The sequence below is a fragment of the Rhinichthys klamathensis genome, unplaced genomic scaffold (genome assembly GCF_029890125.1).
Source record: "Rhinichthys klamathensis goyatoka isolate OS25496 unplaced genomic scaffold, OSU_Roscu_1.1 h1tg000279l_1, whole genome shotgun sequence".
NCBI lineage: Eukaryota > Metazoa > Chordata > Actinopteri > Cypriniformes > Leuciscidae > Rhinichthys > Rhinichthys klamathensis.
Window position 1 is genome coordinate 741530 of NW_026606798.1, and position 11665 is coordinate 753194.

The window sequence follows — 11665 nt, forward strand, 5'->3', positions numbered from 1 at the left end:
GAGCATATATATATATAATTTCATAGATATTACAAGAAGACTGGATGGCTGTTATATGTAACACAATTAGGATATCTGCATCCTAAACAAAGACAGTATATTATAACACTTAAATATGTTGTAAAGCTAGGTTTAAAAATGTGTTTTATGTGATATCAGTCAAATTCAGTAGTTTTATTTCAATAAAAAATGTGAATTATCAGACATCAATGTAACTTTAATGTACAAAATATCTCCCTAAGGTGACAAATACACCGTTTTACAGCGTACCATATTCAAAGAATTTATACCGTAAATAAATATCACGGTAATGCCAATACAAATGTACAGTAGTACCTTGTCAAACAAAAACCATGCTAAAATGGAAAGTTTTGTTAGCTAATACTTCAGTCTTGGGTTTTAGATAGACAGCAAGGTTGGTGAATACAGTTGAAACAAGCCTGCAAAATGTAAATGTTGGAGGGATGGGAAAAAAAATCAATAGGTGTGTTTTAGTTCATCTGTGTTTTGCAAATCACAGAGCTGTCAGTGTGCTGGTAAAACCCTCAGACCCCTGGAGCCCAAGTGAGGGGTTCAAGATCCATTGGTCTGGATGCACGTGTGTGTGTGTGTGTGTGGTTATAAATGTAGAGTTAGTGTGAGGGATGAGTCGAGCTGTCTGTGTAGAGTGATGCTGACTCCACTGTAATGACAGAGAGGGTAATGACAGAGCCCCAAACAGCAGGAAGAGGAAGATCAATCTACAGCCTGAGAGAGAGAGAGAGAGAGAGAGAGAGAGATGGAAGCGAGGGGAGGGACATGGCGCAAAAAAACAGGGGAGCGAGATTTCTATTACATTGGCTCTCTGTGTGTTAGCTTGCCCGCCTCGCTGTGGCAGTCGGCCCACGCCGCACATTAAAAACACAGTGGATCAATAACTATTAACACTCCTCGGCAGAGTCACACCGCTCACATGTCCCTCTCTCTCTCTCCACTCCTGCTTCTTTCTCCATTTCTCTCGGTCCACGACACTGGCCCGGCTCGCAGGCTGATGGGAGCGCGCATGGGGTCAGTGGGAATTGAGAAACGGAGGGAAGGAAGGACAGAATAACGAGAGGGGTGAAATGAAACGAGACGGGAGTTAGTAACCAGCTGCCTGAGCAAACAACACACATTCCTCTCTCTCAGTCTGCTGTTTTTCCTGGCACTACCGCTCATGCATAAAAACACAACATAAAACTAGGCCCATCAAAGGATATCAAAAGTCTGCATGTATGAGTCTGAGACCACATTGAAAATCTAATGTTAACAAATACAACCTTTGATTTGAATAATGTATTAAATGTTTAAATGAATAGTACACTGTAAAAAATGATCGTGATTTTAACGGTAAAAGACTGTAAAAATGCTACAGTGCAAAACTGTTAATTGGTTAACAGAAAGTTTCCTTACTATATACGGTAAATAACTGTGATAGAGCTAAAGGTACATTTAATGTAATTTTACTGTAAAATACCGTTAAATTTACCGTTTTTGAAAGTGAAAAGAACAACTCATTGTATAATTTACAGTGGAAAAACCGTAAATTGACATTCTCACAATTCCCTGCATGACACTTCACATTTGATGTATTTTTGTTGAAATAACTGTTTCTTCTTAGTTTTCTTAGTTCTTTTCTAATCAGTTATGTACATTAGGGTTTTATGTTACATTTAATGTTGTTAAATTAATGTTTATTGCATTTTTAAAATTTCATGTGTGTTACCATGATGGTGTTTAATGTTTGTGCGAATAACACTGTGCAGCTTCAATTTAAAAGTATTAACTTTCTTGTGGATGATTGCTTGTGATGAGCTTTGATTTATCATGTGACTCTCATCACTGCTGTGATGATTATTGGTTGTCAGTGTATTACAATGATACAAAACCGATATTAATACTTCAATAGGTTGGTAAATTATAATCATATCAGATAATGAATTACAGTTTATTACTGTAAATTTTAAGTTAAGTCTGTAAAACCAAAAACGTTGATACCGCATTTTTGACGGTAAATTTCTGGGAACCACAGCTGCCAGTTTTTTTTCCGTAAAAACAACGGGATTTTTTTTTTACAGTGTAACTATGATTAATAAATGCTGTAGGAGTATTGTTCATTCTTAGTTCATGTTAACTAAGTTAGTTAACTAATGATAATGAACCTTATTGTAAAGTTTTACCACTGTTTTTATTCAAGTCAAAAATGTTATTTAATATTGCTAAATATATTAATTTATACAAGCAAAACTTATTTTTATGGGTTAAATTAGATAGAAATAGAAATAACAATTGCAGGCTCCCACTTTTTTCAGTGCACTGACTCTGGCCATTAATAACATCTCACTCACGAAGAGGAAAACTGCAGCTGGAGGCATACATCATAAACAACAACAACAACAACAACATTGTGAGTGATTAAAAAGGAAGGAGTTTCTGAGAAAGAGAGCGAAGGATAAACAGACTGGAAAAAATTGAAAAAAAAACCTTAAAATTAGCTGCAATTTGGGTACATTTCTGGTTAATTGTCCTTTGGGACATGATTTGATCTACAGACCTAAACATTTAGCTGCATAATAAAGCCTCAGTCAGCAACAGGAAAACCAAAAACTAAATGACCAGCACAAGCAGAGGATTATTTCCAGTAGCAATGATATCATATACTGCAGTCTCACCTGATCAGGAATAAAACGGTCACCTAGTGTGAGATCAGCAGGATGCCGAAAAGAAGACTTCAGATTTGATCCTAATGGTCACACGGAAGCAGTGCCATGCATTTACGCCTAAATATATCACAACGTTTATTTTTATCATTTCATTTGAAAAGGTTATTGCTGACATTTAAACATATTTTCCTACCAAAGCACCAGTGCAAATTGCTGAGAAGTCAACATAGCAATTTTGAGTGTCTGATTCTAATACTATTTACCAGGTTTCAGGTTCCAAAACTAAGGTTTCATTCACCAGTACCAATAGTTTTTGTCTTACTTCTGACCCTATTTTAACTATAGAATTCACTTACATTTAATTTGAATAGATAGCAGAATCCTGGTAGTATCACGTAATGCTTTTAGTTGGAATTTTTTTTTATTTCTACACTCACCTAAAGGATTATTAGTAACACCTGTTCAATTTCTCATTAATGCAATTATCTTATCAACCAATCACATGGCAGTTGCTTCAATGCATTTAGGGGTGTGGTCCTGGTCAAGACAATCTCCTGAACTCCAAACTGAATGTCAGAATGGGAAAGAAAGGTGATTTAAGCAATTTTGAGCGTGGCATGGTTGTTGGTGCCAGACGGGCCGGTCTGAGTATTTCACAATCTGCTCAGTTACTGGGATTTTCACGCACAACCATTTCTAGGGTTTACAAAGAATGGTGTGAAAAGGGAAAAACATCCAGTATGCGGCAGTCCTGTGGGCGAAAATGCCTTGGTGATGCCAGAGGTCAGAGGAGAATGGGCCGACTGATTCAAGCTGATAGAAGAGCAGCTTTGACTGAAATAACCACTCGTTACAACCGAGGTATGCAGCAAAGCATTTGTGAAGCCACAACACGCACAACCTTGAGGTGGATGGGCTACAACAGCAGAACACCCCACCGGGTACCACTCATCTCCACTACAAAAAGGAAAAAGAGGCTACAATTTGCAAGAGCTCACCAAAATTGGACAGTTGAAGACTGGAAAAATGTTGCCTGGTCTGATGAGTCTCGATTTCTGTTGAGACATTCAGATGGTAGAGTCAGAATTTGGCGTAAACAGAATGAGAACATGGATCCATCATGCCTTGATACCACTGTGCAGGCTGGTGGTGGTGGTGTAATGGTGTGGGGGATGTTTTCTTGGCACACTTTAGGCCCCTTAGTGCCAATTGGGCATCGTTTAAATGCCACGGCCTACCTGAGCATTGTTTCTGACCATGTCCATCCCTTTATGGCCACCATGTACCCATCCTCTGATGGCTACTTCCAGCAGGATAATGCACCATGTCACAAAGCTCGAATCATTTCAAATTGGTTTCTTGAACATGACAATGAGTTCACTGTACTAAAATGGACCCCACAGTCACCAGATGTCAACCCAATAGAGCATCTTTGGGATGTGGTGGAACGGGAGCTTCGTGCCCTGGATGTGCATCCCACAAATCTCCATCAACTGCAAGATGCTATCCTATCAATATGGGCCAACATTTCCAAAGAATGCTTTCTGCACCTTGTTGAATCAATGCCACGTAGAATTAAGGCAGTTCTGAAGGCGAAAGGGGGTCAAACACAGAATTAGTATGGTGTTCCTAATAATCCTTTAGGTGAGTGTATATTGAAGGTATTCTATGTGTCACAGTTGTCGTCTGCACCATCCTGTCTTCATCTTCACTACACTTCCCAGAATCCTCCTTGTCTCCACACCTGAACTCACTCCCTCAATCACCCACCTGTTCTTCGTCATCATCATCCGTGTCACCTGTCCTCACCTCATTATTGTTCATTAGTGTCTGTATTTAGATCTCTCTGTTCAGTCTGTCTTGGTCGGTTCTTGTCTATGTTACGAGTTGTTATCACCGGAGTGTTTATCTTCTGCCTCTTTGTACCCTGTGAGTTTATTATTGTAAGTAAAGTTTATTGTTATTGGAAATTGACTTCTCGTCTTCCTCTGCATACACCGCCCGTGACAATAACTTTTGGCCCTCTAGAGGTTAAAAATACAAAACTCCATGCATTTTGTGGCAGAACATTGTTTTGGTTGTGCTTCGGCTCTGCATTACTGTGCAGATGGATGTGATTATCCTCCTGATCATAAAACCTTCACTATAGGCTTAAGAAATGTAACCAGTTTAGATGGAAAGGATCTTAAGCTGACTAGCTGAAGACGTTACTGTAGCTTTACCCATTAATAGACTTATAGGTATACTTCCTTGAAAATAAGTTCCAGCACAACAACCATAATGAAATGAGCCTTAGAATGTAATGCTTTACAATGAACTCTGTTAAAGAGCTACATATGGCAATTTATCTGTTCAACAAAATACCTTACTCACCTGTTGAGTAATACCATCTCTGTGTCGCTTTTACAACATTTCAAATCTCTCAATTCTCTCCTCTCCGAAAAGCCAAGCCAAATGTTGATTCTTGTTTTATTACGAGCTCTGTCACGTTCTCTTTTTGCCAGCAGACTCTCCTTTTTTAAACGTGTGATTCCCCGGAGGTTGGAGATTGAACTGCTCCATGTCAACCTTTCTCGCTCGTGCCGAACACACCTATCTTTTCTCTATTTACGGATATGACGAGACGTAAGCAACTTCCCGCAAAAACCATCCCACTAAGTTTAAAATATACAAGCTTATAATAGGCTTACCATAGTGAATCGGGGTAAGAAAAAAACACGTTTTGGATGAAGTATTGACAGATGCATTGACTCATTATTTAAATTATGTTAATTTCGAACCCAAAAAGTTACATAGTGTGCATTTAAAAAAGAAAAGATGAGAAAAACATGTCGAGTATCTTGAATATACATTATACTAGACTCGACATGAAGTAGATTGACTCTTGAACATGAATCAAACAAAGTGTGACTCTATTCCAGGTGGCTCCAAAGCAACTGTCTCCACAATTGGTTCACTGTAAATCACTGTGTTTGTTAAGTAATGAGGCGGCCAATTAACTGTGACCGCAGGTTAATGAAGTCACGGCCTCTATGGACGAATTTCAGAGCAACAGTTTGTGAAAACGCATCCAGCATCCAGCTGTCAAACATCTCCAGAGTGAATCAACACAAAGGACCTTGTGACTTTTGGCGCTTTGAACAACAATACCTTTAATCGTCCCAGTAATATAAAACCACACTTTCCCATCTCAGACCAGTCATTACACCAGTCTGTGTGTAATTTGTCTCTTTCATTAGTGAGACGGAGCATCAATGAAGTTTCTCAGTGTTGTACAGTCTCTATACAAGACCTCCCTATCTCATGTCAACTGAGGTCTCGTAATGGCTCTGTATGTGTGTATCAGCCAAACACAGACGTTCAGTGTGTTCCCTAAACTGCGCTTCATCTGAGCCCAAACCTGGAGGATCATAACAGTTTGGCCTGCTTGAGCTCTGGGCTTTGACTGCTCTGAATGGGTGGGTAATGGGATGGAGGGGGGGGTCCCAGCGTGATACAGGACATGAGCTGAATACCTCAATACCTGTCAGGTGTACGGTGACATTGCAACATTGTTTGGGGAGGTTCAGATTGATTTCGGATAGCCTGGCTGGAGCAGAGGCTGATGGGAACGCCAAATAAAGCCATTGGTTTCATCTGTTGTCATGCCAACCTGGATGGGAGAGAAAAGAGGAAAATAAAGCGAAAAGTGACAGAGAAACTGAAAACTGAAAGATAGGGGGAAGTCACTATTGACTGATGATTGCTGATAGTGTTGTGTATTTGCTGTTTGTGTTGTTTTACAATTTAGTATTCAGGTAATTCTGCGAACACAACCCAAAAATGTGATCTGAAGGCAATTTACTTGCAGTCTTTGCTCTGAGTGATGGGTTATGCCGCTTACAGCAGATATCCACAATCTGCCATACTTTACTGTGACTGACACTGGTTATATGTTCTTCTCCATCTCTGTCTTTCAAACAGAAGTATTGGTAACACTTTATTTAGATGGTTCCCTTTAGACATTCTGTTTGCTATAAGTAACATTGCACATGTCAACTAACTCTCATTAGAGTATTAGTAGACTGTCTGCTTAATATCGGCAAACACTTTATTTTGACGGCCCTAAATTTGCAATATGTCAACTTATTCTACTAACTCTACCCAACGCTATCTCACGACCAATTCGTACGAATTTGTACGAGTGATTAAAAGGTGGCTAATTCGTGCGAATTCGTACGACCTCACTCGTACGAATTTGTACGATTTGTCTAAACCCACGTGATGGGTAGGCTTAGGGGCGGGGTCAGGGGTATGTCATTCGTACGAATTCATACGAATTGGGCAACTCGGAAAATATGTACGATTTAGCAAATATCGCACTAATTCGTACGAGTGAGGTCGTACGAATTGTTACAAATTAGCCACCTAGTAAAATTCGTACGAATTGCCGTACCCCTAACAGTCTACTAATACACAACTAATACTCTAATGAGAGTTAGTTGACGTGTAAGTGAAACGTTACTTATAGTGAAGAGTATGTCTAAAGGTGACCATCAAATCAAAGTGTAACCGAATTCTCTAATATATAATAAATAATACATACAGCAGACTTCAATTAAACTGGTAGGTAAGAGTTTGTGTTGAACCAACTGTTTAGGGAATTTATCCCAAAATGTTTAAGGCAGAGTATAGGTTCCTTGTCACAGTCGTTTTTGTCTTGCACACTAGTGGACAAAATATATGTGTTATTTAAGTATTATGCTTAAACTTACATCCTTAAGCAGCTTTGTTATGGGTGATATGATCGAAATTTTAAGTCTGTCATCTATATGCATAATTACACATCAACAAGTTATGCTTGTCACTATATCAAATTGTTATAAATGGAACAAAACCTTACAGGTCATACATCACATAATCCTCAATAACACCACCAATTACCCGCATATAAGCACAGTACACTCACGGAAAGCCATACAATATAGTAAATCCAACTGTGTATATCATCTCAAAATGTAAACTTTATTATCGCCCAGCTCTAATCTGCTAAATTTTACAATTTTCACTATTAGCATACATATTACTTGGATATTGGCTGTTTATTAGTACTTATAAAGCACATATTAATGCCTAATTCTGCATGACCGTATTCTACACCCCTTAATCCTATTCAATACCTAAACTTAACAACGACCTTAATAACTATTAAAGACCCCCTGTGGTGAAAATCAAGCTTTTAATGTTGTTTATGTGGTGTTTTTAATATGCTTTAAGACAAACCATGTGTAAATTCGTAAGTCGACACCATTGAGTATTTTACCTTTAAAACTGCAGTGAACCAAAGACAGTCTCAAAAACACGGTTTGAAATCGCTGGAGTTTCTGACGTCACACACTACCTTGTAACCAATCAGGTCAACGTGTGACTTTAATAACCAATAATTAGTAGGTTATTGAGGCAAAAGTATTAGTGAAATGTCAGTTAATAATGAGAATTGGACCCTAATCTAAAGTGTGACCTAAGAGGCTGTAAACATTTGTATTGTGAAAAGTGCTATACAAATAAATGTAACTTGTCTTTTCTAAGATAGACTAAATAAGGAATTAGGTGTGGATTAAATAATATAAGAATTTAATTAATAAGCGAATTAATTAATAAATAACTTCCCAGGGAAGTCTTTTAACTAATCTATAAAGAGAGGCAAATCTTGGCAGAGAAGTGGCAGAATCACAAGTTGAGTGTGTGTAGAGCGAGGTCCATTAAACAGCCTCCATTAAGGGCCGTGGCCGTGTGTGTGCTCTCCCTCGCTCTAGACGTGAGGAGTGTGCTACTGATATTGAGATGCTAATGGCTTCAGTACAATTATCTCACCATTTGAGCAAATGGACTCGGCCATGCGTGTGTGTGATCGTCTCGGAGAATGTGCTCTCCTGTACGTGTCGGAGCGAACGGCTTCCATGAATATGGAACTACATCGGATTCGGTCTTTGTCGCAGAGGGTCATTATGGAAGCAAAAGCTCCACAATGAGAGTTTTTTTATTGGGCAGCAAAAGAACAATATAGAGATGGGGTCTGGTATTAACCATTCATATTTATGACTTGTGGGTATGTGTAATGTGCATGAAAGCAGCAATCAAACATTTGGTTAATCTTTTGGATTCCGGATCAAAAATTGCTCCTACTAGGGGATGGGATTTGAACAAATCCATATTAAATAAGGCATCCCATGCAATGATAGCTCAAATCTTATGCTTAAGGAGAGGTAGGCTTTAAAAAAAGTGTGTGTGTGTGTGTGTGTGTGTGTGTGCTCTTGTTTTTATTACATTGTGAGGACCAAATGTCCCCACAAGAATAGTAAAACGTGAAATCATTGTGAGGACTAGCCAATGGTCCCCACAAGGGAAATTGATTAATGAACATACTTAATGATGTTTTTTAGAAAATGTAAAAGAGCAGAAAGTTTTCTGTGATGGGTAGGTTTAGGGGTAGGGTTAGTGTAAGGGGACAGAATATACAGTTTGTACAGTATAAAAACCATTACGTCTATGGGTTAGTGTGTGTGTGTGTGTGTGTGTGTGTGTGTGTGTGTGTGTGTGTGTGTGTGTGTGTGTGTGTGTGTGTGTGTGTGTGTGTGTGTGTGTGTGTCTGCGCAAGGGCAGGGGATTCCCAGGTTTTTGGACTCTGAAATCTCACTGCAGCCTCTATACTCAACATGCGTGTGTGTGTGTGTGTGTGTGTGTGTGTGTGTGTGTGTGTGTGTCGGCACGGACACAATGGTTGTCGTCACATAGTCTGGGCTAGTAATGTGCTGAGAGAGAAGGGAAAAAAAGAGATTGTACATGAAGATGAGAGCAGGTTGACTCTTACAATACTCTCATTTATTGCGCTGAGCCTCCCAGGCTCCCAGGCCGTCAGCCCCTCTGTCTACAAGCCTCGGCCCAGGACCGGATCTCCACCCTGGGGACACACAGACCGCTGACGCCCCCTCTCCACACATCAATCACACACTGCAATCCTCCAAAGACATGCTCAGGGCAAAGACAGTCAGATAAGAGCTGGCCTAAAATAAGAAGCCCAACATATACAGCATTTAACGGGTCTAGTTGGTGATCTTCATCAAAAAAAACATTTCAAAGTACTGTGGTGAATAAACTACCCAGTACTTTTCAGGTATTTTGCCTTGGACATACTGTTTTGTTTGGACATATACTTTATAAAGAGAGACACGGGGAGTCTCGGTTTCACACAGCGCACCCATTGACCACCCATCTGAAACTGCACAGTAAAAATGCCTTTTCTTGATCCAGCATTCTCTTATCTCATTTTGGGAGACTTTACACAACTCTTTTTACCAGTGTTGGATTTACAAGGTGACTGGATTTGCCAAAGGTTTCCAGATTATACTTTTCTTAATTGGATTAATAGTAACTCAATTTACAATGCCCGATCCAAAAAGTCGCTGTTTGGATTTAAATAGGCAGATGCTCAAAAGGTCTATGATTGGATCATTATTGCAGTGATTATTATGTTTCTAGCATTTTATATGTTTGTCAACAGTTACAGCAGCCTGTTCTCATCCCAAGGCTTTTGACCATGCGTCAACATGCCGACGCACATGGCACCCCTTAAGCGTCAATATGAGACGCGCCTCCTAGTGGTCTAACCCTAACCCTACCCCAGACCTAAACCTACCCATAACGGAAGCGTCATCTAGCTGACGCTAAAGGGTGCCATGTGCGTCGGCATGTTGACGCATGGTCAAAAGCGTCAGTTAGATGACACCCGAGGATGAGCGTCTCATATTGACGCTTAAAGGGTACCATGTGCGTCGGCATGTTGACGCATGGTCAAAAGTGTCAGTTAGATGACGCCTTGGGATGAGAATGTGTTGGTTCCAGAGCTAAAATTTATTGAGAGTCATTGGGATGTGCTGGAGGAGACTTTACAGAGTGCTGGACAATACAAGATCTTGACCAAAAATGTATGCACCTCTTGATGGAAATAAGTGTTGTGATATTTTCTTTCAATGAATTTAAGGTCTGGACTCAGAGGTGCCGATTCATGTGTGAAAATGATTCTTCATGCTCCTCACAACCATTCCTTCACAGTTTGAGCCTGATGAATCCACGATGTTCTTCCTACATGGTTTTTTTTAAGAAATGAAAAGCTATAAACTCCATCAATTAGGGCTAGAAGAACTGTTGCCAAACATATAACATCCAATAATGATCCAATCATAGACTCTTAAGCATTTGCCTATTTACATCCAAACAGCGACTTTTTTTATTTACAATAGCATTGATTGAATACCATGTTCTATCACTATGCTATGAACTATTTCAGATAAATTCACTGTATTCGATCATATTGTGACCTGTCAATTTTCATTCCAGTTTTCGGCCTTTTCCCGCCCAAGTGGGATCTTTTCGGCCTAAATAATCTGCAAACCAGACCAGACCAGATAATCAAATGTCTGGTTAGACAAGGCTAGCCGGACTTCAACATGTATTACCTCCAAGAGCACCAAGAGCACGTCCATGTCTTTAACTAAACACAACTTTAAATATCTTTCAGATTCAGAGTTTGAGTCCAGAGTCTGCTCTGATATTAGTGTGATTTCTGTGGTCAGGCATTTTGAGCTTCTGTTTAACATGCTCTATGTGTGTGTGTGTTGATCAATGTCTACATATGATATGAATAAAACACTCAATTAAATCTGTGGTTACACTTGGTTATTTTAAGGTGTCTATGTTACAGTCTTATATATTTAAGTATGAGTAATAATAATTACCTACATGCAGTTACTAAGAGGTTAGGGTTAGGAATAGGGGTTGGTTTAGGGTTAGTTGCGTGTAATTATGCACATTTATAGTAATTTCGGTAACGCTTTATTTTACGACCCGCAAACAACAGCGTAAGTAAACCGAAAATACAGTGTACGTTTCTGTAATTATAGGGTACTTCTGTGTAGGTATAGGGCAACAATATGTTAAGTTTGGGG